We start from the raw sequence: 27,544 nt of genomic DNA on the forward strand, positions 1-27,544 counted from the left end.
TTCATCTGGCTTGCCTGCCCTTTAAAACATTACGCCTGCCAAAAGAATCAGGGGGCCTTGCGCTTCCATACTTTCAGCTGTACAATAAAGCCGTCCAACTAAGAGTTATCTCTGAATGGTCACTTCGAGCATCTGGCACTCACTGGTTACATACGGACAGGGCTATTGTAGGGAGGGTGAAATGGGATCTACCTTGGAAACCGAAAGCAGATCGCCCTCACAATGCCTACCTAAGCACACCAACGAAAACGACTCTTAAAATATAGGGTGGGGTGCCTAAAACAGTGGGCTGGACGTCCTTTCCCTCTCCTCATTACACCAATACACTACAACCTGGCCTTCTCCCCGGCCCTTCAACCAGGTCCTTTTGATGCCTGGAGAGATGGAGGCTGCCACACATTGGCTGATCTTTTTCATAAGTGGGTCATATCGACTTTTGAAATTTGGAAACACAATTTTAATCTCTCTCACACTGAACTTCACCATTACACAACACTACAACATTGGGCTTTAGAAGCCCGAGAACCAATCAGCAGCCACATGAGAATTGAACCTCATTGAACAACTTGTCCATCATGCAGGCACTGCTAGAGGGTCTATATCATTCCTCTACTCCCTGTTACTTGCCACATTAACCCCATCATGACCCCTGCATCTCACCTTTTGGAGACACATTCTGGGGAACAATATCCCTGACACACAGTGAGACAAACTATGTAGAGACATTCTGAAGTGCAATTGTTCCATTGCACTGAGGGAAACCCATCATTGTACGATTGGTAATTATACCTAACCAAACTGAAAAAGATTTTTTCAGCCACCTCAAATCTCTGCTGGAGGGGCTGTGGACTGTTGGGTGACTTCCGTTACGTGTGGTGGGACTGTCTGACAATTCGACCCTTCTGGAATGAGATACTGTCACATATTAAGGACATCCTAGAATACCCAATCCCAAACACAATAGGCTTTGCCCTTTTGGGTTTACAAGATTATAATCTTAAACACCAGATGCGCAGCGATAAGGCCATCATGTATGTGGCAGTGGCTCGAAGCCGCAAAGATGGCAATAGTGGCAGCCTGGGAAAAAAGGGATGCTCCAGCACTCACTCAATGGCATGCCCACCTCTGGAGGGCCCTGACATTAGAAAGGATGGCGGATAGATTTTTAGATGACAACCATTTTTTTTGTATGCAAGGGGCCCCTTGGTCTCTTATTTATTTTAATTATCTATAGGGCATTGACGCCTTGCCCCACATACACGGTGGCACTTCACTTAATCCAATTCTAATAGTTGGGAGGGGCCCCTCCCCCCCAGTGCCTCTGCTTTATCGCCTATCGGCGGACACCCCCCCTTTCCACCCTCCAACCCCCAAAGCTCACTACAAGATTGGGATGATTTTCTCTCCTGTCGACCAACAACCTCTAGCACCTGTTAGGCCACGCAAATCTCCCTAGACCCATATTAGGTTTTGTTTAGGTGCAGTTTTTGCTTTTTCCTGTTTTTTAAATATTACTAAACAAGGGTGACTGTTAAAACATGCTGCTACTCGTTAGATGAAATCTTCAGTCTCAATATAAACTGCGCCTTTCCATTTGCTAGTATGTACAGATGAGAAGTATTCCAGCGAATCAATATGGTCGTTGTACTAACTTTCAACTCAACCAAAAACAATTTTGACAAAAAAAAAGCAACTATGGTTTGTTAAACTACTATGAAGGTTTAGACACCATTTCTTTGAAGCATCCTCTACTAAAATGTTTTGATGCATGCTAGTATTCCCAAATCAATATTCATAATGGAAAATCAGTGCAACCAATTTCAACATGATTATGGGAAACATGAAAATAAACAATCAATGTCAAAGCCAACAGGTCTAACAGCAGTGTTCAGCCTTTTGGTTTTGTCAATTTGTGTCTTATTTTGAATTTATTTTTGTAAAGCTTTATTATTGTGGGAGCCTCCAGGACTTCCCCATTATAACAAACATTGGTAAAAAGCAATAATATTTGGTCTCAAAAAGCACACTTTGCCACAGTAGTCTCCAGCACTGAAAAAAAACTACTTTGGGTGATGATATGCTCCTTGTGAAAGAGCAGAATGCTCTCATTCACAGGGAAAAGAGTCTACAGATAGCTAGAGAAAGACTTTTATTAAAAACAAAAAGTCTTAGTTAACTCAAGACCTAATTAGAGGCCGACTCTGAAATAAACTCACAAATGTGCACCCATAATATATATGCCCTTGCATTAATACAGATTTACAGCTTTCATGAATACACATGAATTTACAGAAGTGGATCAAGAAATTGTACCCCTAGAACATATTTGTGAAATGCATTTTAGCCCAAGTAAATATGCTTGTGTACATTTACTCATGCAAAAATCTGTTGAGTGTTTACAAATTTACTTTCGCTCCAACCACCTTTTTCTCAACCGTGGAAGAAGGTATGTTTCTGCCCTTGTCAGGATTAAATTTCCAACCTTTCTCTATGTGGGAATAGATTAGAGAAGAGCTTAAGAAAATAATCTAAAACATGCAAGTCAGTAGGTTTGCATAGACTCCAAAGCACTTTCCAACCCTGGAACTATTACTTAATGCTAACTGCAGCCCCAGTATGCAAATCTGTGGAAAGCAGGCCAAATGCTGGACTTTCTAAAATTCAAACCCTATGATAATATGAGCCCAGGCATAATCAGAGAGGCTATTATCAGAGCTCTTATATTAATGAGATTGGTGCCATAATTTATCACCACAGTTTGTCACACCAAAAGGACAAGTAAATTTTTACCAGACAAGTAGATAACCTTTCCCATTAACAAGTAGATATTTTATTAAATTCCACGCCTCTGATTAGAAAGTTTGCACTCATTGTCTTCTTGAACTAGAAGAAACACATTTTAATTAAGTATCTTATTTATAAAGTGCATGACTTCAGGAAGGTTTCTTGGTGCTCAAAGCAGTGAACTAAGGAAGACACAGTGGGACGTATCCCTTAGCAGCAGCAGCCCATCCTTAAAAGGGGAGGGGCCACCCACACACACTTTGTTTCCTGATATAAAGAATGTCTGTCAGGCTGAGGGACCATCAGCCTGACAGCCACTTTTCATGTTCAGGTCAGGCAGCCCGATGCTATACATGTACTAAATGAGCAGGCACCTGGCTGCCTGAGCTGAGCTTTGCTGGGATAAATATGTCACAGATCCTGTGGTTGTGACCCCTTCAGCCTGGCAAAGCACTTCGAGGCCCTTCATCTTGTGATGAAGGGGCGTCATTGACAACCTTCAACCTGAGTGCTTTAGTTTTAAGCTCTGAAGTGCCAAGAGCACAGTGTCTTTCACTAACACCTCGCCACAGAGAGTCTTTGGCTGAGAGGAGGCGGCAGTCCTAAATCTCCTGGAACTTCTGAGTTTTCCATCCAGAGAAGCTTCAGAAAGGTGTTATGTTCTTATTTAATGTTTGATGGGTGCATGCCTGTATATATCAATGTATGTGTCAATGTGAGTGTGTGATGTGAATGGGCATGTGCATGGGTGTAAGTGTGAGTGAGTGTGTGTGTGTGTATGTGTGTGTGATCCACCTCACCTCCATGATCTAATTACCAACAGCAATGCACATTATCTGGAATGGCTAGATTTGCAAGACTCCCTAAGCTGAATATCAAAAGCCTTGTGATTTACTGTGGAGTGTGTTTGCTAGTAATTCTGGGCAAAGGCCTAGTCTAGTAAGGGCCTTGTGAAAAACAAAGAACAACTTGAATTTGACCCTGTGTTCAATGGTGATCAATGGAGATGCTCCTGAATGGGAAACATATGGTCACACCATTGGGATTTGGTTACTAAATGTGCTGTCATGATGATGCTTTAGGGCAGTGGTTCCCAACATGTGGTCAGGGGGTCAGCGACGGCTTAGAAAATTAAATAGTATTAAGAAATTAGGTCCCCAGCTTTCAGTAATGACTCAGTGGTGGGGTCCCCGGATTCTAATTATGATTCAGTGGGGGTCCCCGGGATCCAGTAATGATAAAGTGGGGGGTCCACAGACATCAAAAGGTTGGGAGACATTGCTTTAGGGGGTCACTGTTTATGGGCAGTAACCCTTTACGTCAAGTTGAGAAGGTGCTAAACATCCTTTTAGATTAAGGAAGGGTTGCTACATTGGTTGGTTGCTGCTTCTGTTATAACGACCACCAGAAATACTTGATTTCTGGCAATTGGGCCCCCCTGACAAAGAATGGCACAATTGTCTCAAAATCTTCAACTGAGAGCCACTTCTTTTCTCTTTGTGGAACCAACAGTATGCACTGTTACTTAGTACATATAATTTCGATTTCCTCATCTGCAAGGGAACCAAAAATACTTTAATTCTGAAAAAAGTAGATCTGTAAATTTCATAAATGCCGGTTACCGCCGTGCAGAAGACCGCTAACACATCGCTGCGGCAGCGGAATTCCGCTACAGCTATTACGACTCACAGCTCGGAATCCGCCAAAATCCAGACACCCACACAAGTCCGCCACACCAAAGGTCAGTGATAAACTGGCGATAACAAAACCTCCACCGTCACGCCAACAGGAATACGCCCACACTATCACGACCCACGAATCCACGCGGCGGTCTTTCAACCACGGTATTCCATTGGCGGTACACACCGCCTAGCTCAAAATACACACACATTTACAAAACACAACCACATTGAACAATTCGAAATACACACACCTGATACACATACACACACCACACCCACACACCCAATACAATATAAAACACACACCCACATCACCCACAAACCCTTACGACCAGAATTGCGACAGAAGGCCGGTGAGAGATACCACCATCAACAAACTAGCATCCACAGGCACTCAACACCATCACTCACACAACATCCACGCACCTCACACAACACACACAAACACATCCCCTCACACATCACAACACACACCACCTCACACATCACCCACACCACCCCATGGCACTGCAAAGACACCCCAGGTTTTCTGAGGAGGAACTCAGGGTCATGGTGGAGGAAATCATCCGGGTAGAGCTACAGCTATTCGGATCACAGGTGCAGCACACCTCCATAGCTAGGAAGATGGAGGTATGGCGCAGAATCGTGGACAGAGTCAACGCAGTGGAATAGCATCCAAGAACACGGGATGACATCAGGAAGAGGTGGAACGACCTACGGGGGAAGGTGCGTTCCGTGGTCTCAAGACACCAGATTGCAGTTCAGAGGACTGGCGGCAGACCTCCTCCCCCACAACTAACAACATGGGAGGAGCAGATCTTGGCTATACTGCATCCTGAGGGCCTCGCAGGAGTAGCTGGAGGAATGGACTCTGGTAAGTCAAATCTTAACTACCATATACCCCACCCTACCTGCATGCTATCACATACCCCCACCCTCACCCTCACCCCCATCACTCCAACACCTCATATATGTCCCACTATCACAAACTACCCATCCCAACACCAAGCCCTGCATGCAACAACAAAGCATGGACACCCATCACCAAAGCATGTCCACTACAGATACCCACACAGACCCCAAAACAATTATCACACAAGGTCCTACATAAGAATGTAAGACTGGGGTACAGGGTCACCCACCCATTGCACACGATGCACACACAGATGCAATAATCATGCCTTTACACCCCTGCAGGACCCCTACCCAACGTCACCGGACAGGAGGTTCCAGACATGTCCACCCCCCCCACAGAAGAGGCCCACAGTGATGACAGCAGTCTGTCCAAATGGATCTAGATGACCAGCCCGGCCCATCTGGGACCTCGGGACAGTCGGTTCCCCTGACACAGTCACAAGCCACCACTGAGCCTCCCCCCTCAGGAAACACCAGCACAGCACCCACCCAGCGGGCCCATACCTCTGTCCCCAGGACACGTCAAGCAGCAGTGTCTCCACCACTACAGGGAACCCAGGCAAACCCACCAACCCAAGAACAGCAGGGACCTGGGGGCAGTGGCAGTGGGCACATGGTTCATGGGACAGAGGCACAGGAAAACCGGGGAAATGGGAGGTCTGCTGTGCGACAGGGGGAGGACAGGCCCAGGCCTACTCTCCACGAGGCCCTCTCCAACATCATGGGAGAGTACCATCAGTCCCAGGAGACAATGGCAACGGTACTGGCCAAGTTTCAGGAGACCCAGCGGCTGCAGGAGGAACAGCATTTGGGGTTCAGGGAGGAACTCATGTCCATCAACACCACCCTGGTCACCATTGCAGGGGTGCTGAAGGACCTTGTGAACACCAGGAGGGACACTGTGGCACAACAAGGGGCCCCTGACACTAGCCTGGACGATGAACTGCCCACCACCTCCGCCGGCGCTAGTGGACAGGAGGCACCACCACAGGACCACGACACCAGCACCCCACCCCCCTGCAGATGGAGAACCACCCCGCAAACAGTCCCTGAGATCCAGGATAAAGACAGAAAACAATGCCAAGACCCCCGCCAAGAAATGAGACCACCCTGAATGTCATCCTTCTGTCCCACTTTGTCACCCTGTCCATCCTTAAACTGCCCTAGCTCCACTTCCTATGCCCTTTTGGACAATTCACCTGTGAGACAAATAACTGGACTCTGCCATGGACATTCCTCCATCATCACCCCTGACCATTTTACAACCCCCTCTACTATTTTGCACTTAAATAAACACCCTTGAATCACAAAACAAGCTGGAGTCAGTCTGTGCTTTCATAAATGTGTATTTGCAATAACTGAGGAAAATAGCAATGTCCATTGTATTATCAACATACCTATGTCACACAGCTCTAGTCCATGAGGTAACATTGCAGAGGTCACATAGTGGGACCCACATCTGTGAAATGGAAAGGCAAAGTGACAGGTCAGGGTCCATACACTGGGTGAAAGTGACAGACATATGATAGGTCTAACACTTTTATCAGATGTAGGAGGCAGTGATGTCTTCTTACCTGTGTCTCACTGGAAGTATTGCTGGATCACGTTGTTTCTGTTGTCAATATCCTCTTCTTCTGCCTCCTCTTCTTCACTGTCCACAGGCTCCACAGCTGCCACAAGACCTCCTTCTGGACCATCCTCCTGCAGAAAAGGCACCTGTTGTTGCAAAGCCAAGTTGTGCAGCATACAGCAGGCCACGATGATTTGGCACACCTTCTTTGGGGAGTAGTACAGAGAACCACCTGTCATATGGAGGCACCGGAACCTGGCCTTCAGGAGGCCGAAGGTCCTTTCTATCACTCTCCTTCTTCACCCATGTGCCTCGTTGTAGCGTTCTTCTGCCCTTGTCCTGGGATGTCTCACTGGGGTCAGTAGCCATGACAGGTTTGGGTAACCAGAGTCACCTGCAAATGTCGAAGGACAACTGTTAGACACACACTAACCCTTAGGGACAACCCCAGACCCAGACAACTATTCACAGGGTATAGGGTCCTTGTCCTCACCTATTAGCCACACATGGTGCCTCTGGAGTTGCCCCATCACATAAGGGATGCTACTATTCCTCAAAATGTACGTGTTATGCACTGAGCCAGGAAACTTGGCGTTCACATGGGAGATGTACTGGTCTGCCAAACACACCATCTGCACATTCATAGAATGGTAGCTCTTCCGGTTTCTGTACACCTGTTCACTCCTGCAAGGCCACATGTGTCCTATCAATGGCACCTATGATGTTGGGGATATGTCCCAGGGCATAGAAGTCACCTTTCACTGTAGGCAAATCCTCCACCTGAGGGAATGTAGCTGCACATGTGTTTCAGCAGGGCAGACAACACTCTGGACAACACGTTTGAGAACATAGGCTGGGACATCCCTGATGCAATGGCCACTGTTGTTTGAAAAGACCCACTTGCCAGGAAATGGAGTACTGTCAGGACCTGCATTAAAGGGGGGATTCCTGTGGGATGGCGGATAGCTGACATCAGGTCTGGCTCCAACTGGGCACACAGTTCCTAGATTGTGGCACGATCAAGTCTGTAGGTGACTATTACATGTCTCTCTTCCATTGTCGACAGGTCCACCAGCAGTCTGTACACCGGAGGATGCCGCCATCTCCTCACCTTCCCCAGCGGATGTGCCCTATAGATGAGAACAGCGAGCACAGAGTCAGCCAACACTGAGGTAGTAAAAAAACAATTTTATTGCACACATTTGTCAATCCGCTATGTGCCTGTCTTTGTGTGTATGCAAGGCCTAGATATGTGTGACGCATTTAAGAGTAATGCCATGTGGCCCCCTGAAATGGCGGCTGCCTGACCTGTAATATGGGTCAAGGAGATATGAGGTAACTGCGCTGGTGTTGTACACTGTTGCAGTAGGCGGTCGAAGACCGTGGCGCAATCCTGCATTGGTTAACATTCGGCCCTATGGGTCCCAGGAGCCAATGATGATGTGCGTCGACGGTGACGGTACGCACGACCGCGGACGTGACCGCCATTTTCTGTCTGTTCACTCACTTGATACCTGATCTTCGACAGGAGAGGACCTACACTGCAAGTGCTGCTGTTACCTCAGTCTGGAAGCGACAATGGTTCATGTGTCTGGGGAAAGGGCCCCTGCCTTCACATCCGAGGGGTTGGATAAACTAGTGGATGGGGTCCTCTCCCAGTACACGCTACTCTACGGTCCTCCAGACAAACAGGTGAATACACTGTGAGCATGCTGTATGGGCAATGCCTGTTTGGAGTGGTGTGGATGGAACATAGGAGGGGGGGATGAGGCCTGCATGATCGGACGGTGAGTGTATGTGCGTCAGGGCAAGGGTGGGAACATGGGACAATGACTGTGACGGTCCGGCTGGTTAAAGTTTTTCCTTTTCCCCTGTACTATTCCTGTAGGTCAGCGCCCACCAGAAGAAGGATATTTGGCGTGCCATCGCCAAGGATGTCCGGACCCTGGGGGTCCACCATAGACGGAGCACCCACTGCCGGAAAAGATGGGAGGACATTCGCCGCTGGAGCAAGAAGATGGCGGAGGCCCAGCTGGGGATGGCCTCCCAACGTGGGAGGGGTGCCTGTCGCACCGTGACCCCCATGATGTTCCGGATCCTGGCGGTGGCGTATCCAGAGTTGGATGGGCGCTTGAGGGCACCACAGCAGCCACAAGGGGGTGAGTACCGTCACATCCATCTGACTCTGCGCGCATTGGAGGTGTCTGGGTGGGGGAGGTGGGCTGTGGGTTCCGCTAGGCTAGGGCGAGCTTTGTAGGCAAGGACCCTTTGTGAGGCAGGCTAAGTGGCACCCCAACCCCACCAGTGGTAAGAGCCATCTACACCTAGTCAGGCTCCTGTGACTTCCATGTGTGCAGCAACTGGCATAGGCCATTTTCCCCTATGTCCCTGTGATTAATTAGGGAACTCTAAGTGCATGGCGTAGTGCAGAGGGCTGCTGTGTCTGTAGCTTCTGCCAATGGTAGCGGTATTGCATGCACTGAACATGTCTTTCTTCTTTCTTCCCCCCCTTTTTGTGGTCTCCAAGTTCTTGTGTGCATTAGCAGCATCAGGAGGAGGAGCTGGGGCACCGGAGCAGGAGGGAGCTGCATCCCCCATGTTCCTGGAGGGTGAGACAACGGAGTCTGAAGTCACCAGTGGGACGGAGGGCGAGGGGAGCTCCACAGCGGGGACAGGAGCAGAGACCAGAGACACCGACTCCTCCTCTGATGGGAGCTCCCTTGCGGTGGCAGGCCCCTCTGTGCCCACCTCATCTACAGGTACAGCCGCCACCCCCCCTACCAGCACCGCCCTCCCAGCAGCCCTTCAGCGTGTGTCCCGTGGCCACTCACCCAGGAGGGTGGGCATCTCCTTCACCCCAGGCACCTCAGGCCCTGCCCCAGTCAGACCTGCTGCCCTCAGTGAGGAGGCCATTGACCTCCTGAGATCCCTCACTGTTGGGCAGTCTACCATTCTGAATGCCATCCAGGGTGTAGAGAGGCAGTTGCAACAGACAAATGCATACCTGGAGGGCATTCATTCTGCCCATGCAGCCCAACAGCGAGCTTTTCAGGCTCTGGCCTATGCACTGATAGCAGCCATTATCCCTGTGTCCAGCCTCCCCCCTCCAACTTCCTCCACCTAGACCCAATCCCCAGTACCTCAGCCTATCCCACGCACACCATCAGACCAGCATGCACACACCTCAACACACAAGGGTGGCTCTGGCAAACATAAGCACCAAACATCCCACAGGCATTCACACAAGCATCATACCCATGCACACATACCAACATCCACTGCCTCCACTGTGTCCCGATCCTCCACATCTCCCTCCTCCCTCCCTGTCACGTCTCCACTCACACCTGCATGCACTACATCTTCAGCCACTACCTCCATCACCAGCCCACCCATCACCACACACCGCTCACATGCACTCACCAACCCCACTACCATTCACACATCCCCTGTGTCCTCTCCCAGCGTGTCTGTGAGCCCTCATCCCAAAGTACACAAACGCAGTTACACACCCACCCAACAGCCATCCACCTCACGACAGCCTCCAGCCCATGCACCTTCACCCAAAGTCAGCAAGCGAACACCTCCTACACCACTACCTCTTCCTCCACTCCCAAACCCCCTCCATCTACCCGTCCCAGTGTGTCTAAAAAGCTTTTCCTATCAAAACTTGACCTCTTCCCTACACCTCCCCCACCCCGTCCGTCCCCTAGGGTCCACCTTTCCAGGTCCCAACCCAGCACCTCAGCCACCACATCACCGGGAACAGTGGTGCCAGCAATAGCCAGATTTTGGAGTGCACCAAGCAACAGGGCTGCCAGTGTCCCAAGGAGCGAGGCCAAGGACATTCCCCCACCTCCAAAACAGAAAACGTTGCCCACATCCCGGAGGGAGAAGGCCAAAACACCTGCCACCAAGGGCTCAGGCAAGACAATTGTTGGAAAAGGCAAGACAGCTGCGCCACCATCCAAGGTGGGGAACGGCCTGAAAATGAAAGGCAAGTCAACGTCGCCGCCAACCTGCACGGCGGACAAGACCGGCACCGCCACATGCACAGCCGCCATGGACACCGCAGCCAGCACCCCAGATACTGAGCCCTTCACCAGCACTGCAGACACTGTGCCCTTCAGCAGCACCGCAGTCAGTGAGCCCGCCACCAGCACCGCCGCTACTGACACAGCGCCAGCACCGCAGTCAGTGAGCCCGCCACCAGCACCGCCGCTACTGACACCGCCGCCAGAACCGCCGTCAGTGAGCCCGCCACCAGCACCGGCGCTACTGACACCGCCGCCAGCACGGCAGTCAGTGAGCCAGCCACCTGCACGGCAGTCAGTGAGCCAGCCACCTGCACCACTGTCAGTGAGGCCGCCACCAGCACCGCGCCCACAATGACCGCCGCAAGCACCGCCTCTACTGACCCCGCCGCCAGCACCGCCAGCGGCCCCGCAACATCCTGAGCCAGTGGCACCACCGCAGACATGGCTGCCATCCCCAGTGGTCATTCGTACGAGGCTGGGGGTCAGTTCCAGGGGCCTGGGCAGCTTGCATGTTGCACCACCATCAGTGGAGTGTCACATCAACTACCTCTGTCCTTGGCAGGATGAAGCACTCTGGGCACAAAACCCCCTCCAGAACCAGTGGAGAGAGACATCCACGACCTCTGTCCTTAGCAGGATGAAGCACTATGGCCACAACGCCCCCTCCAGAACCAGTGGAGAAAGACATCCACTACCTCTGTCCTTAGCAGGATGAAGCACTCTGGGCACAAAGCCCCCTCCAGAACCAGTGGAGACTGTTATCCACTTGAGAGACTGTGGCTTTGCACTCCCCAGGATAAAGCAGTGGGCAACCCACCCACTGGAGAGACTTGAGAAACTGTAGCTTTGCACTACCCAGGATGAAGCAGTGGGCAAACCACCCACTGGAGAGACTTGAGAGACTGTGGCTTTGCACTCCCCAGGATAAAGCAGTGGGCAACCCACCCACTGGAGAGACTTGAGAGACTGTGGCTTTGCACTCCCCAGGATAAAGCAGTGGGCAAACCACCCACTGGAGAGACTTGAGAGACTGTGGCTATGCACTCCCCAGGATACATCAATGGGCATGGAGCACCCTCGTGGAGCTGGCGTTGTGCACTCATCCGGCTGAGGTGCCCCCTCTTCCCTTCCCCCTGAGGAGCCTGTTTTATTTCGAACTGATGCCCCTGCAGTGTTCTCTCCCTTTCGATCGGCCATCGAGTGTGGGCCTCGCCCATGCATTTTGGGCCCAGTGGTCCACGGACTATATAGGTGCAGTACCTGGACTTGAATTCTTGGTGTACATAATTGTTTATAGTGTATATACATTTTTGACTAATGGATTATTCTTGATTACAGTGGTTACAATCATTTCCTTTTGTCATTGCGTTCTTCCAGGGGGGTTGGGGGGTGTAAATGTAATGTTGCAGCATGTATTTGTGTGTATGTTGTTGTGGGTGATGGTGGGGGTGGGGGTGTTGCGTGTTGCATCTTTGTGTCACTCTCTTTTCCCTCCCCCCTCCCCTGTGTTGTAGGTGCAGTACTCACCGTGGTTGTCGCCACCATCGTTCGTGCTCCTGGTAGAGGAGCAGGAAGACTATCGCATGGAGGATTTGGAGTTCAGGCTCCATGGCGTCCTAGTTCCTTGTGGGGTGTGTAGAGGTGAGTGTTTTCCCTTCCAAGTCCTATTTCCGCTATGTTTTTGGTCTTGTTGAATCCGCCCCGGAAAAGGTGGCGGATTGGCCTCTCATAATAGTGTGGGCGGTACATTGTCTTCCGCCTTTCTGTAGGTGGTGACCGCCATGCTGTTTGTTTGTACCGCCGTGGCGGTCGGAATGTTAAAGTGGCTGTCTATGTTGGTGGTTTCCGCCATGGTCATAATTCCATTTTTTCTTTACCGCCAGCCTGTTGGCGGTTTTACCACCGCTTTACCACCGACCGCCAGGGTTGTAATGATGGCCTATGTCTCTTTTGAGTTTAAAGCAGTAGTCAAAACATGTTTTCTGTTTAACAGTGTGGTTGATACCCTTTGTGTTTGGGAAAGGACTTTTAATATTCAATTGGCCATATTATTTGAAGTAAAGTTTCAATTTAAGTTTTGCTCCCAAAATTGAATATCGTTGTCCTGGCATCATATCGTGTTAACAATGTTGTTTGTGCGGAGGATATTCCAGTTGTGTTGATGTGGTAAGGTGGTAGAGTTTCAAGTAATCTGGTTGTATTGCTTTGTGGATCAGATGAATGTTTTAAGATACTTATGCTTATAGTACTTATATTACATATGGTGCTTCTGTTAGAGGTGGCTGTCCAGGCCCGTATTGGCTTGAGAAGCTGGGGTGTAGATAGACAACAAACATTGGAAGGATAGAAAGAGTAATAGGAAGAAGTATAGGAAAAAAGCTGAACAAAAAGCCCACAACCAAACGAGCCCTAACCCATCCAGGGAGCGACGGGGCAGTGGAGGCCACAGGAGGGCAAACCCCACAGAGCTCTAAAAGGGGGCGACGCTGAAGTAAGAAAAGAGTAGCCAAAATTTGTATGACAAATACAACTTCTTCAAATATTTATTTCTTGAACAGCAACAGTTCTATGCAGAGGTGTAAACCGTAACTATAACGGCATTCCCAGAAGTGTTGCACCGTTATAGTGAAGGGAGATGTTAGTGGAAAATATAAGGGAGCTGTACTAATATCATACCTACGGTTGCTGAAGAGATTATTACATATCAGAAACACAATCTAACGATATAGGTATTGATGTATCAATACAGCTGTATGTGAGGGAAACCTACCCGTATCACTTATAGCACTTTACATATATCCCTGTGGATCAGCATTGTGCAGACCACGTGAGAATAACCTAGTAGCGTGATAAGTAACATCTCCAACTAGAATGTGCACAGTGTAGGGTATTGTAGACTGTCGCCCTTAACAGTAGAAGAGGTGAACTTATAAGACCAGGGAACAGATAAGCCAAATTGGCTTCATTCCCCCCTGTAGAAGGAAATTGTTCTGAAAATAGTGTTTCTGTTAATTCCCAACTGTGTCTATTGAGCTGTTTGTATTATTAGTTTGTTAATACTGTTGTTGATTGGGTGGATAATTATGGGGAGAAGGTCCTATGAAAAAGAACGCTGTATTGCAAATTAGTTTTGCATCTTGAAAGGTGTGAGTGAAACCTGATACACTGCAAAGCTCAAGGGAGGGTGGCATTAAAACATGATCAAGAATCCATGTTAGTGAGGAGCAAGGTTCTATTAATTACAGTGCTTGGTAGAGCAATGTTATGGTGCAAATACGGCTAGTAAGGAAGCAGTATGGAAGTACAAGACTATAAAGATAAAGGTAAGTGAAGTATACCTTACATGACCATTACAAGTCTATTTCCGTTTGTGTCAGGATGTTTATGAATGATTCCAGATGGACTGGTCATCAAAGAATGATGTCTTTCCATTGAGCATGATCCTCATTTTCGATGGGCCTATGGAGGAGAAGGAAACATTCAAGGCTTTCATCTTGTTTCTCTGGGTAAGAAATGTCTTTCTGCGGTTCACAGTATCTTCTGTGTTGTCTTTTGATATCCCAACCCAGTGACCCTTCCTGACGACAGATTGTATTCTCCTCATTTGGTCCACGATCCTTTCTATAAGGAGGCAGTGCAAGGGTCTGAAGATCTTAGGCCGTGAAGTGAGTTCATTTTTCTAGTATCAGAGCCATATTTGTCCCCGAATATCATCTGTTCTTGACCGGTGAGTCAGGAATTGGAGGTTCCAGTTTTGTTCTGTTTTGGCCTACTTTTTGTTCTGTACTGTCTTTGATGTCTCTTTTTCCTTTGGGTCTGCCAGAGGTTCAGTAGTATTGTTACTTGACAGTAGTAGTGTGTTGGAACGTGATCAGTTAGACAGACTAATATTTCAAGTGAATAGATCCGCCAGCCTTCAGTAGGTTTTGATATGCAGTAGCCGAAAGTAAATAGCAGACCTCTCCTGCATGGGTAGTAGACAGCTGGCAAGAGGGACACTATTTTTGAGGGACAGCCAACTCGCAACATTGTGCTACCTCAATGCTCAGGCCAGGCCTAGTGAACCAGCAGAACGTGTTAGTCCATGTTACTTCAGTTAACTATAACTGGCAAAATTCAATGTTTTTTAATTTAAAATATAAATATATATACACACACACGCACACACACACATGTATATTTTCACTGATAAAACCAAAGGTTACAGGGACGTTATAGTTAGGCACAATCTCACTCATACAAAACCAGTGAAATTCAGCAGTTATAGTTATCCGAGCTAACTATAACTTACGCCCGCAATGCACTGCCTATGACTCCACATAGTACATCACTCAAGAGATGGTCAGTGACATCACTGATGACATCTCAAAGGACATCACTGATGACATCATCCAGTGAGTGTGAGTGTTTTCTAAATGTTTATTAGTGTTAAACACATATACAAAGGTACTACAAAAAGTTATAATAGTATACATTCTGTACTACTAATGAGTGATACTATTTCTAACATATTATGTGAGTGTCTGTGTGACTGTGTGTATCCATGGGTGTCTGAGTGCCTGTATGGGTGTGTCAGTGGGTGTATGAATGCCTGTAAGGGTGTATATATGCAGGTATGTGAGTAGCGGTGTGTATGAGTGAGTGGCTGTGTGAGTGACTATAATGGTGAGTGGGTGTGTCAGTTGGCTGCCTGGGAGAGTGAGTGGCGGTATGGGTGAGTGATTGGATGTGTAAGTGACTGCATGGGTGACAGTGGGTGTCTGAATGACTGTATAAGTGAAGGGCTGGCTGTGTAGGTGGCTGTATGAGTGAGCAAATGGCTATTTGGTTAAGTGAGCTGGTGTGTGAGTGGATGTATTGTAGAGTAAGTGTCTGTGTGAATGGATGTATGAGTGAGTGAGAGGATGTTTGAGTGCTTGTGAGGCGTGTGAGTGTTCGTATGGTTGAGAGAGTGGCTGTGTGGATGAGTGAGTGGGTGTGTAACTAGCTGTAAAGGTGAGTGTGTGGTTCTGTGAGTGGCTGTATGGGTAAGTGACTTGTTGTAAGAATAGCTGTATGGGTGAGTGAGTGGTTGTGTGAGTGCCTGTGTGAGTGAGTGTGTGTGTCTGTGTTAGTGGCTCTATGGATGAGTGGTTGTGTGAGTACTTGTATAAATTGTGTGAATTGGTATGTCAGTGGTTGGGTATGTGAGTGGTTGTGTGGGTGCGTGAGTGGGTGTATGAGGTTGTATAGGGGTGTGAGTTGGTGTGTGAGTACTTCTGTGGATGATGTAATCAGTGATGTCAATTGAGATGTCATCAGTGATGTCACTGACTATGTCATGAGTGATGTAATATGTGAGGTCATAAGCAGTGCATTGCGGGGACATACGTTATAGTTAGCTCAGGTAACTATAACTGCTGAATTTCACTGTAACATCCCTGTAATGTTTGTTTTTTTCAGTGAATTTCTAATGTTTTTTATATTCTATTTCCTAACTATAACGTCACTGTAACCTCTGTTTTTTTCAGTGAATTTCTAAGTTTTTTATATTGTTCCCTAATTATAACGTCCCTGTCACCTTTGTTTTTTTAAGTGAATTACTAAGGTTTTTTTATTTATTTTTCTTACAGTAGCCACTAACCTTTAGCAGTGATCATGTGAGTGAGTGCGTAAGTGTCTTAGTAGGACTGTGAGGTGGTTGTTAGATTGTCTGAGTGTGTCTGTCAGTGGGTGTATGAGTGTCTGCTGTGTAGATCTGTGAGTGGGTGTGTGAGTCTCTGAGTGGGTGAAAGATTGTCTGAATAGGTCTGTGAGTGGGTAAATGAGTATCTGAGTGTGTCTGTTAATAAGTGCATGTGTTTCTGAGTGGGTCAGTGAGTGAGTACATGAGTCTCTGAGTGGGTGTGTGAGCCCGAGTGGGTCTGTGAGTGAGTTTATGAATGTCTGAGAGGATCTGTGAGTGGGCGTGTGAATGTCTGAGTGAGTCTGTAAGTGGGTGCATGAGTGTCTAAGTGGGTCTATGAGTGGGTGCATGAGTATCTGAGCTGGTCTGTGAGTGAGCACAAGAGTCCCTCAGTGGGTCTGTGAGTGGGTGCATGAGTGTCTGAGTGCGTCTGTGTGTGGGTGTGTGAGTGTCTGTGTGGGTGTGTCAGTAGCTGCGTGAGGATCCGCACCTGCCTGTTTATTCAACAAGAGTCCACATTTGTACACAAAGGCCCTCATTCTGACCTTGGCGGGCGGCGGAGGCCGCCCGCCAAAGTCCCGCCGTCAGGTTACCGTTCCGCGGTCGAAAGACCGCGGCGGTAATTCTGACTTTCCCGCTGGGCTGGCGGGCGGTCGCCTTCAGACCGCCAGCCAGCCCAGCGGGAAAGAGGCTTCCACGATGAAGCCGGCTCGGAATCGAGCCGGCGGAGTGGAAGCTGTGCGACGGGTGCAGTTGCACCCGTCGCGTATTTCACTGTCTGCACAGCAGACAGTGAAATACATGTAGGGGCCCTCTTACGGGGGCCCCTGCAATGCCCATGCCAGTGGCATGGGCACTGCAGGGGCCCCCAGGGGCCCCGAGACCCCCCCTACCGCCATCCGGATCTCGGCGGTCCGACCGCCGGGATCTGGATGGCGGTAGGGGGGGTCGGAATCCCCGCGGCGGTGCAGCAAGCTGCGCCGCCGCGGAGAATTCAATGGGGCCGCGGTACACTGGCGGGACCCCGCCAGTGGTGCCGGTCCGACCGCGGCTTTACCGCCGCGGTCGGAATCCCCATTGGAGCACCGCCGGCCTGTCGGCGGTGCTCCCGCGGTCCTCCGCCCTGGCGGTCAAAGACCGCCAGGGTCAGAATGACCACCAAAATGTCTACCCAACTAAAGTACCTTTTGCTGGTTTGTTAGTAAGTACTACCTCGTTGATGTCCAGTCATTATTGTACACTACAGCTGCGTAATGGACCAAGAGGAAATGTCTCCAGCAACCTTGTGTGCACTTGGCATTATGATTGTTCCTCGTGAGTCTTTCTCCGGAATTCGGTGATAACATAAATCCTCCTATAGAGAGGCCAAAGAGGCTACAAAGACACAAATATCCACCATTCATTTTAGCTATATGACGTAAATGCTTTTTTATTTTCTTGAGATGTCCTCATTTTCCTTGGCATCAAGAACGCACCATCAAAATTGGTGAGAAATGCACTGGGTGGTTTTTTAGTAAGCTGTCCATCATCATGGCAAAACGCAGGAAAACATATGCGTACAAGTAAGGTGGGTAGGAAAGCCTGCCCAATTATAGAATTGGGGGGGCATCGCACTCCCCGGGCCGATTTCGGCTCGAAGACCATATCCCCTGGGGCCAACCACAATTTAATGGGGAGGGCCACTTGTCCCTCTCCCAGGTCGATTTCGACTCTGGAAACCCCATCCCATGGGGCCTGGCCATGCGTCCTTCGGTGTCTAGGTTCCAGCCAAGGCACCCATTGTGCTACAGGACTGCGGGAGAGCCTCCAGGCCCCGCGGTCCCAGCCGGCTCCTTGTCTCCTGCGGGAGCTGGCATTGCTATTGACCACAGGGAGCTGCTAAACATGCAGCCTCCTGTGTGCAAGAGCATACAGCTATGTCATGGGTGTGGGCACCCACTGATATAGCAGGGGCTGGCCCTGGGGGGTGGAGGTCCTGGGGGCCATTAAGGGCTCCAAGAGGGAAGCGGCATGGCCCCTTCCTTGTGTTTTCACAGTCCAGCCCTGGAAAGGTGGTGATCCATGGGGTCGTATATAGCCCAGGAGAGGGGCTGCACGGCCCCACTCCCTCATTTTTTAAAAATAGAATTGGCCCCACGAGGTTGTGGTCACTGAGGCGAGGGGGGTCCGCACACAATCCCTCCCTCCCCCTCCTCCAATGTTTCAATTTTGGCCCCAGAGAGGTGGTGGTCCCTGGGGGGAGCCGCACAGCGCCACCCAATGTATTTTTTACATTGTGGCCCTGGGGACATGGTGGTCCCAAGGGCCTGGGGTGTTGCGAGGCCCCCCTAGTGTAATTAACAAGAGCCCTCGAAAGGTGCTGGTCCCCGGGGCATAAAATGCCCAAGGAGGACGGCCAAGTGCGTCTCCCTCCTTTAGTTTAATAAAGGATTGTCTCCAGGACCTGGCTCACCCAGGGGCTTAATTAAAAACAAGCACGGGAGACAGCCCTTGTTTTATTTTTCCATTTTTGCCTCACATTCGTGAATTTCACAAATTTGTGGCAAAAAGTTTTTTAAAATGCTTCTTTGCCCATCGGGGTCCCTCTGGGAGTCCAAGGCCAAGGTCTGGGGGTCAGGGTATTTCTACTCTGCCCTCTTTTCTGCTTTTTCACGTTTTGTTTTAAGACTTGGCAGAAGCGGAGTTCCAAGATGGCTGCCAACAGTTCCTGGTTGAAGTGTTGGCAGCCAATCAGAGCTCTGCGTTTCCATCCACAAGCTTGTTATTCTTCTCAAAGTCGTTATGGAGGAATTGTGGCCCTAGATGTACAGATTTGGATTTCCTTAAATTTCTCAAGAACTACTGAATGGAATTACACCAATTACCAAAAAGGACAATCTGCAGATCAAAATCGACCTTTCCGCCAAATTGGTGTAATTCCATCCAGAGATTCAGGCTGTAGTCGTGTTCATAACTCCTATGGGAATTGTCAAGAGAAATACTATTTTTTTACCCCCACTTTTTCTCGGCCCCCGCTTGACTGATCACCTCAAAACTTTCCATTCGCAACAAGAATTACCGGCACACTTTTTTAGAAAATTTATTGAAGATCTGTCAAACTGCAACAAAGATCTAGGCAAGTTAAAAAATGCTTTTTCTATGGAAACATGGTCCTAACTATAAATAACTTCTGGTGACCACCAGTAGGTTATATATTACATATATATTTTATATATATGTGTGTGAGTAATACTAGTTTTTTTCACTAAATCTTAAGGTTAAAGAGATATTATAACTAGGTTCTGATTTAAATGCAGAAACCATAGAAATTAAACAGTTATAGTTATATTTATCTCAAGTAACTATCACTCGTGCTCTAATGTAACTATAACGCGCCCACGTCATGCAGTTTTCTTATAATTTTATTGCAAATGTTGGAGTTATATTATAAAAGATATCGAGAATGTCATTACTTATGTAATATGTGGGATAAATAGCAGTGCATGGCTAGGGTGCGTGTTATAGTTACCTTAGAGCATGTGTAGCTACTTGAGGTATGTATAACTATAACTTTAATTTTCTATAGTTTTGTGCATGTAAAATCTAAACCTGACTATAACGTCCATCTAACCTTTGTTTTTTGAGTGAGTTTATATTTTTTTTAATTCTATTTCCTAACAATAATGTCCCTGTAACCTCTGGTTATTATGATGAATTTCGAGGGTTTTCGAAATGTTAAGTAATATTTAATTACCTTACTTTAATCCAAACCCCGCCGCGCAAGAACCTACCACATAGGCCTTGGCCACAGGTCCTGGCCTGAGGCCAGGCACTGCACCCAACCACCATAAACACCCAACCCTGTGCCATGCATGCCCTTTGGCTATGTGCAGCAGAGGTTGGCCAAAGGGCCTGCAGTCAAACCCCCATAGGCATCTAACCCAGCGCCACACACAGCCTTTGGCCATGCACGGCAGGAGCTGGCTACTGGGCCTGGCCTGCAGCCAGCCCCCCCATAGGCACCCAATCCCACTCCACACATGCCCTTTGGCCATGCACAGAGGTGGGTCGGCTGCAGGCCGTGGCCAGCAGCCAACCACCCCCGCAAACACCCACCCCAGCACAGGCTATGATAGGCAGAGGGCCAGAGGAATGGCCTGGCTGCACCCCCCCAAATGTAGGCAACCCGGGAGAGGGGCACACAGCCCCTCTCCCTGGGTCAATTACACCCCTGGGGACACCATCCCACAAAGCCACCCAATTACGAAAAGGGGAGGGTGGCCAAGCAGCCCCCTCCCCAGGCCTGAATTTGGCCCCTGGAACCCCATCCCTGGGGGCAAAGACATTTAGCTGAATGGTGGGGGGGGTTGTATGGGCCCCTCCTTAGGCCAATTATGGCCTGATGGACCCCATCCCCAGAGGCCTGGCCATTTAGTTGAAGGGGAGGGGGGAAAAGTAGTCCCCCACTCCAGGCCGATTTTGGCCTCAGGGACCCAATCTTCAGGCCCAGCCATTTAGTTGAAGGGAAAAAGGCCATGCAGCGCCCCTCCCAGGTTTGATTTTGGCCCTGGGGATCCTATCCCCAGGGACCCAGCCAATTATAAAGAGGGGAGGGGCCACATGGCCCCTCCCGGGCCATGTTTGCCCCAGGGAACACAATCCCCATGGCCTGGCCATTTAGTTGAAAGGGACAGGGACACACAACCACCCTCCTGGACCAATTGTGGCCCCAGGGACCCTCTCCCTCATTGCCTACCCAATTAGTTGAAGAGGACAGGGGCCACATGGTCCCATGGTTCCCATCCCCCGGGGCACAGTCAATTAGCTGAAGAGGAGGATTACATACAGCCCCTCTCCCTGGTCCGATTTAGGCCACAGTTACCACATCCCGAGGCCCAGCCACTTGTTGCTGGGTGCCCTGGCCCCACCCAGTGAACCCAGTATCAACTTTTAGTGAATGCAGGAGGAGCCTTAAAGCCCGTCTGGAAAGTTTTGGGATGATACATCAAGTGGGGCCAAGAAAAATAGGGGCCCCAAAACACATTTTCACAATGCAATTTCCCATGGAGTTTTTACACGTGACTATTGACCGAACCACTAAATGGAATTACACTAAATTTGCCAGAAAGATAAATCTTGGGCCAGAAAGATATCTTTTTGTGATTTGGTGTAAATCAATTCAGTAGTTTTGGACATTTTAAAGGAAAAAGAAATATAGATAGCTAGGACTGGGATCTTCCCCGGATCCGACAGATCTCGTGCTGAGATCTGTTTGGCTGCCAACACTTCAACTTCAGAACCGAGTCCTAAGAAAAAAGTTTTTTTTTAAAAAACAGAAGAGAGCTGTGTAGGAATACTCTGACCTCCTCGTCCTGGCATGTGGGGTACCACAGGGACCCCTCTGAGGATAAAAAATGATTATTTTTTCAATTTTGTCGTGATTTTTACAGAGGATCTGTGGTAAAATTGAATAAAATAAAAAAAGCATGGGCTGCTGCCCATTCTCCCTTCATAAGAACCACTCCCTGTAGTGCGAACGTTTGGCCAACACCAGACACTTGGCAGCCTTACAGTTCTGCACGTCATAAGCAAATTGGAAACAATACCACTTTATATTTAGCGCTTTGTGGCTCGTCTTTGTTGCTCTATACACCTGTTTGAAATAAAGCACTGCTTGCAGGTTTACAGTGTCTTCGACGGTGTCACTTAGTGGCCTTTCTGGCAAGTCATCTGCTAGCCATGACATTTTGTAATCTAGCGACCATTCTAGGCATTTTACCGGAACAAAGAAGAACACTGTGTGTTTCCAGAGATGCACCTGCATGTGCGTGGGAACCACAGGCTGTCCGCACCCTCCCTCTGCGTTGGGAGCTCTGGACCTCAGAGATAGAAGCTTGTGTGACTGTCGGAATTGCCAAAAGGACAGCCTCTGGGCGCTCTGCTGCCTGCACACCAGACAACCGGAAAATGTTTTAATGAGATAGTGTAAAAGCACCAGATGCCCAACACAGTTTCATAGACCCGTAATTTGTACAGTGCAAAGACTCTGTGGTTTAGGATATATGCGTTTTCGCCCTTCACAAGAACCACTTCCTGTAGTGCAAACGTTTGACCGCCGCTGTACTCTTGGTAACTTAATGGCTCTGCACGTCACAAGCAAATCAGAAACAACAGCGCTTCATGTTCAGCACTTTGTATCTCGCCTTTGTTGGCATTCACATACCTAGTTACAGACCCATACAGCCACTCACAGTGCCCATCCCGCCTGCCATCCAAGGTCAGCGTGCTGCTCTAGCCCTGCCCCCTTGCCCTCTGACTTACGTTTTCCATGTGCAGGCCCCTACCCCCTTTCTCCTGCATTGACCTGTCCATTGTCATGCCCCTCCCTCCTTTGCATCATGGTCTGTTATCTTGCAATTGTCCATCCTATCTGTCCAGTATGGTCAGCTTGCTGCCCTTGCCTCTTTCCCCTCTGCTTACTGTTGTCCATGTGCATGGCCCTGTCCCCTCCCTATTTCTTTCCATGGTCCGTTGTGCTGTACTGCAGTCCCACTTGTCCTGTGTGGTGTATGGTCCTGCTGCAATCCCTGACACCTACCCTCTAAGGTCAGTTTGGTGCCCCTGCTCATCTCCCTCATGCCCTCTGTAACCCAAGTCCATGTCCCTACCCCATTCCTCCTGCCCTAAGTGATCAAATACTGTACTTGCCAACATTTTTAACCTGGTAAGAGAGTGGTTTTGAAAAAAAAAAACCTGGGGAATTGATTTTTCCCACTGACTTACATTGAAAAAAAGGAGATTTTAGGCAGGAGACATGTAAAATAAAGCCCTTTTGTGCCTAAAACCATCTGGAGTCTCCTGCATGTATCGGGTCTTTTGGTATGTATGGTTGTACTGCCACTGCCTCTTCCTTCTGCCATCAAGGGTATGTTATATTGCCACAGCCTCTCTTGCCTGTCCTGCATGGTTGGTTTACTTCCCCTATCCCCCTTTCCCCTGCTTTCTATGGTCTGTTGTGCTGCTACTGCCACTGACACCTGCCCAGGGTGGTCAACTTGTTGCCTCGACACCCTCCCCCTGCTGTCAATTATCCAAGACCGTGGCCCTGACATTTGCCTCTCCACAGTATTCAGATGAACAACTAGATAATATAAAATATGGTTAGCGCTCTAAAAAACTAAAATGAGGGCATTTTGAGTTCTCAAATAGCAACAAAGTTGATCACTTTATTATATGTTGCACTTAGGGGAGAGAATGTGGTGTCACTGCGAGAGCTTCATGCTTTGCAACTGGGGAACCAGGTTCGAGTTTTGGCGTCAGCACGACATCCTGTGATTCTGGGCAAAACACTTACTCTCCCCATACCTAAAGCCCAAAAGGAATGTGTCCTTGTGTAATGTAACTGATGCTCATGCAAAGCACTCCAATACCTTTGGGTCAAATATGCACATATAAAACCAAAACAAAAAAAAACATTAAGGCCCTCATTTTGACCCTGGCGGTCTCTTGACTGCCAGGGTAAATGTGGCGGTTCCACCACCAACAGGCTGGCGGAGCAGATGCCACATTACGAGTGTGGCGGGTTGGCCGTTGACAACCCGCCACATCTCCACACATACTGCCATGGTGGTTGGACCCGCCGGGCCGGAGTTGATCATCTCCGACCCGGCAGTCCACAGAAGACCGCCGGCAATATTAGGAGCTGGCTTTCCGCCACGGTTTCCGCGGCGGTAGCACCGCTACGAAAACCATGGCGAAAAGGCTACCGGTGACAGGGAATTCCTTCCCTTTCACCGCTAGACGACTCTCCCATCCCCCTCCCCAGCAAGCACTAGACCTCCCTCCAGCCACAGCGCCCACCACCCCTCTACAGCCACAGCCACAGCTCCCCCTCCCCCCACCACCCCTCCAGACACAGCGCCCCCTCCAGACACAGGGCACTCCACCCCCTCCAGACACAGCACTACCCCACAACCCTTTCCCGGATACATGCACACAGACATGCACATGCACCACGCATACACCTATTCATCTACACATACACACACTCATTCACTCACATGCATCCATACATGTTTTCAAGCACGCACTCATACCCACTCAAGCATGCATACTCACATCCATTCACGCACGCATACTCACAACCAAACACACATTCACAACACACACATGCATGCACACTTACATGCAGACACGCACTCACTTCTACATTCAGACATGCATACAACCACGCAAACACACATCCATACACACATGCAGACATCACACACTCATACACGGACACACAACACCCCCCTTCCCTGTCGGACAATCACCTTACCTGGCCTGGGGAGAAGGTCGTCCGGCAGGGAACAGGTTGGGCTGCTTCCACCGCCTGCAGTTCCCCGCCAGCAGGACACCGCCAGTCCGTATTATTGCCCATAATATAGCTGGTGAAGTCCTAATGGCGGGATGGGGTCGGTGGTGGAACCACCCAAACGCCTCCCCACACCAGCACAACTACTGCTGGATTTCCACTCAAAGTGTGGCAGATATCCAGCAGTACCAGTGATATGGTGGGCGGAAGACCGCCAGCGGCTTTGGTGGTCTTCTCTGAAGACAGCCAAAGTCCTAATGAGGGCCCAATTGTTTTGCACACTTCTGTCATTGGGCTGTACTTTGGCTATAATTGGGTGATATTTGTGCTACATTTGGGCTCTTTTTTCTTTGATGACCACCTTGGCAGACTTTTTTTTATGAAGCTCTATAATCTCCTCATTTACTGCAGTATCCTCAGTACAAAATGCTTCAAGGTTTCCACTTTGATTCCATCAAGATAGCGGTTAGATGTATCACACTTTTGCCACAAATTCAGAATGTTAGCAATTTAGTTGCTCATTAGAACATTGTAGTAAATTGCTTCTCACCAGGGAGTTAAATAGTAGTCTGCTGCTGGTGTTGAAAGTGCATGTTTCAGTGCACATGTCAGATTCTTTTAATGAAATAGAAGAGGACAATATTTGAGAATTCACTTAAAATGTGTCCTAAATTTTCTTTATACAGCACTAACAATACTTTCTATGAGAAAATGAAAGCCCTAATTTTGCTCCTTACTAAATTAAATGTTTTAGGTTGATTCAATCAAGATGGATTCACGTGTGTCACTCTTTTGTCATAAGTAAGACTGTTAGCGCTCTGGTTGTTCTTTAGAACACTGGGAAGCTGCAATAGAACACAAGAAAATCAACTGACAGGCTACTCCTGTTGGAAGTACAACAGGAAGACATTTTGGAACTCACTTAAAATGTCTGCTAATTTTTCTTTCTACAGCACAAACCATAATTTCTATTACAAAGTGAACGCCCTCGTTTTGTTTCTTTCTAAATTAAAAGGTGTAAGTTTTACCAGTTTGATTCAATCAAGATAACTTCAGGTGCGCCATACTTTTTTCATAGGTAAGACTGTTAGCAGTCTAGTTGTTCTTCAGAACACTCTGGGAGGCTGCAGTAGAACACAAGGGAATCAACTGACAAGCTGCTCCTGTTGGAATACATGTTTTACTGAGAATGGTAGACTTCATTCTCACATGGATGAGAAAGATAATGTAATGTGAATTTACAGAAAATATGCTCTCATTTTAGCTTCTGGAGCACCTTCCATAACCTCTATTGGAAAATCATAAGAAAAAAATTTTTCTCTCAAACATGATTCATGAAATCCCAGCAGGTGTCTTTTTCACAGGATAAAATCACCTTTGCAACAAACTATTTATATTGTAACCAAACTCTGTTATCAGCCTTTATACATTCTTTTTGTGACCCTAAAAACCTTCCATTTGCTACAATACATTTCAATGGAGTGCTATCATGTATATTGGTCACAAGATGGCTACCATTGCTTTCTGGTTGAAATGCTGACAGCCAATCAGATCCCAGCATGAGATCTGTTCTTAGCCTATGCCCAGATTTTCAAATGCATGCAGAAGGGTTGGTTTCCTGGTATGTGCCATGGATAAAGACACACACCTGAGTCCATGCGTCCCTGTACCCTCAAGCAGAGCCTTGCCGAAGTGAATTGGTGCTTCATCAACTGCACAATTGTCTCTTGTAACTTTTCTGCTCTTTTCACTGATAGAAATACACCCCTCAAATTCGTTCTAAAGTAGTGTCTAATAAATATCCTGTCTTGTGTTGGTTCTATATTGCACATTTGAAAACTGGTCAACAGGCTGTGTTCCTAAATACAATCCTGAATTGTCTTCCAATCCAACAGAGCATTCTCCTTTGTTGATGCATAAAGAAGACAGTTGCCAAGACAGGGTAGATTTTACAACCCCTGAGATGAAAAAGGGCAGCTAGCGGTGGCTTCACCTTGATGACTACTCTCTGTGCTGATTTTATTCTAAAGGGTACCAACTAAAACTGGAAGCAGAAGCTCCAAAGACAGAATCTTCAGGAACTCCTGGTGATCCAAAATTATGGGTTCATGAAAGCAGACATCTTACAGGAGTACAATAATTATAAAATCCACCTTCATGAGCAAGGGAATTATATTCTGGAAAGTCTCCATCTTGAAGGACATTTTCTTGATTCATCTGCTCACTCTTCTGAGGTCGATAATTTTCCTGAAGGCTTGGTAACCAGAAAGCATATTGAGTAGCTTAACTTCCCTCTTTCGTCCTTGAGCACTGGTACAACAGCTTTCTTCAACAGCAGTGTCTGCACTGCCATTTTTATTTCTTCTCTCTTGACCAAATTTGAAGGATATAGAGTATTCCTGGTCCCAATCTCTAGTTGTACTGCAGCAAGATCGATGTGATATCCCTCTACAACGCCCAGGCATTGGAAGAGGACCATGATGTCCTGAATTGTATTAATCGACTCCTCACAAGGAAGAAAATCCTTCTCATCATAGTCTGGAGTCCTGATTCTTGTTT

This window comes from Pleurodeles waltl, chromosome 6, assembly GCF_031143425.1.
Source record: "Pleurodeles waltl isolate 20211129_DDA chromosome 6, aPleWal1.hap1.20221129, whole genome shotgun sequence".
In the NCBI taxonomy this organism is placed as follows: Eukaryota; Metazoa; Chordata; class Amphibia; order Caudata; family Salamandridae; genus Pleurodeles; species Pleurodeles waltl.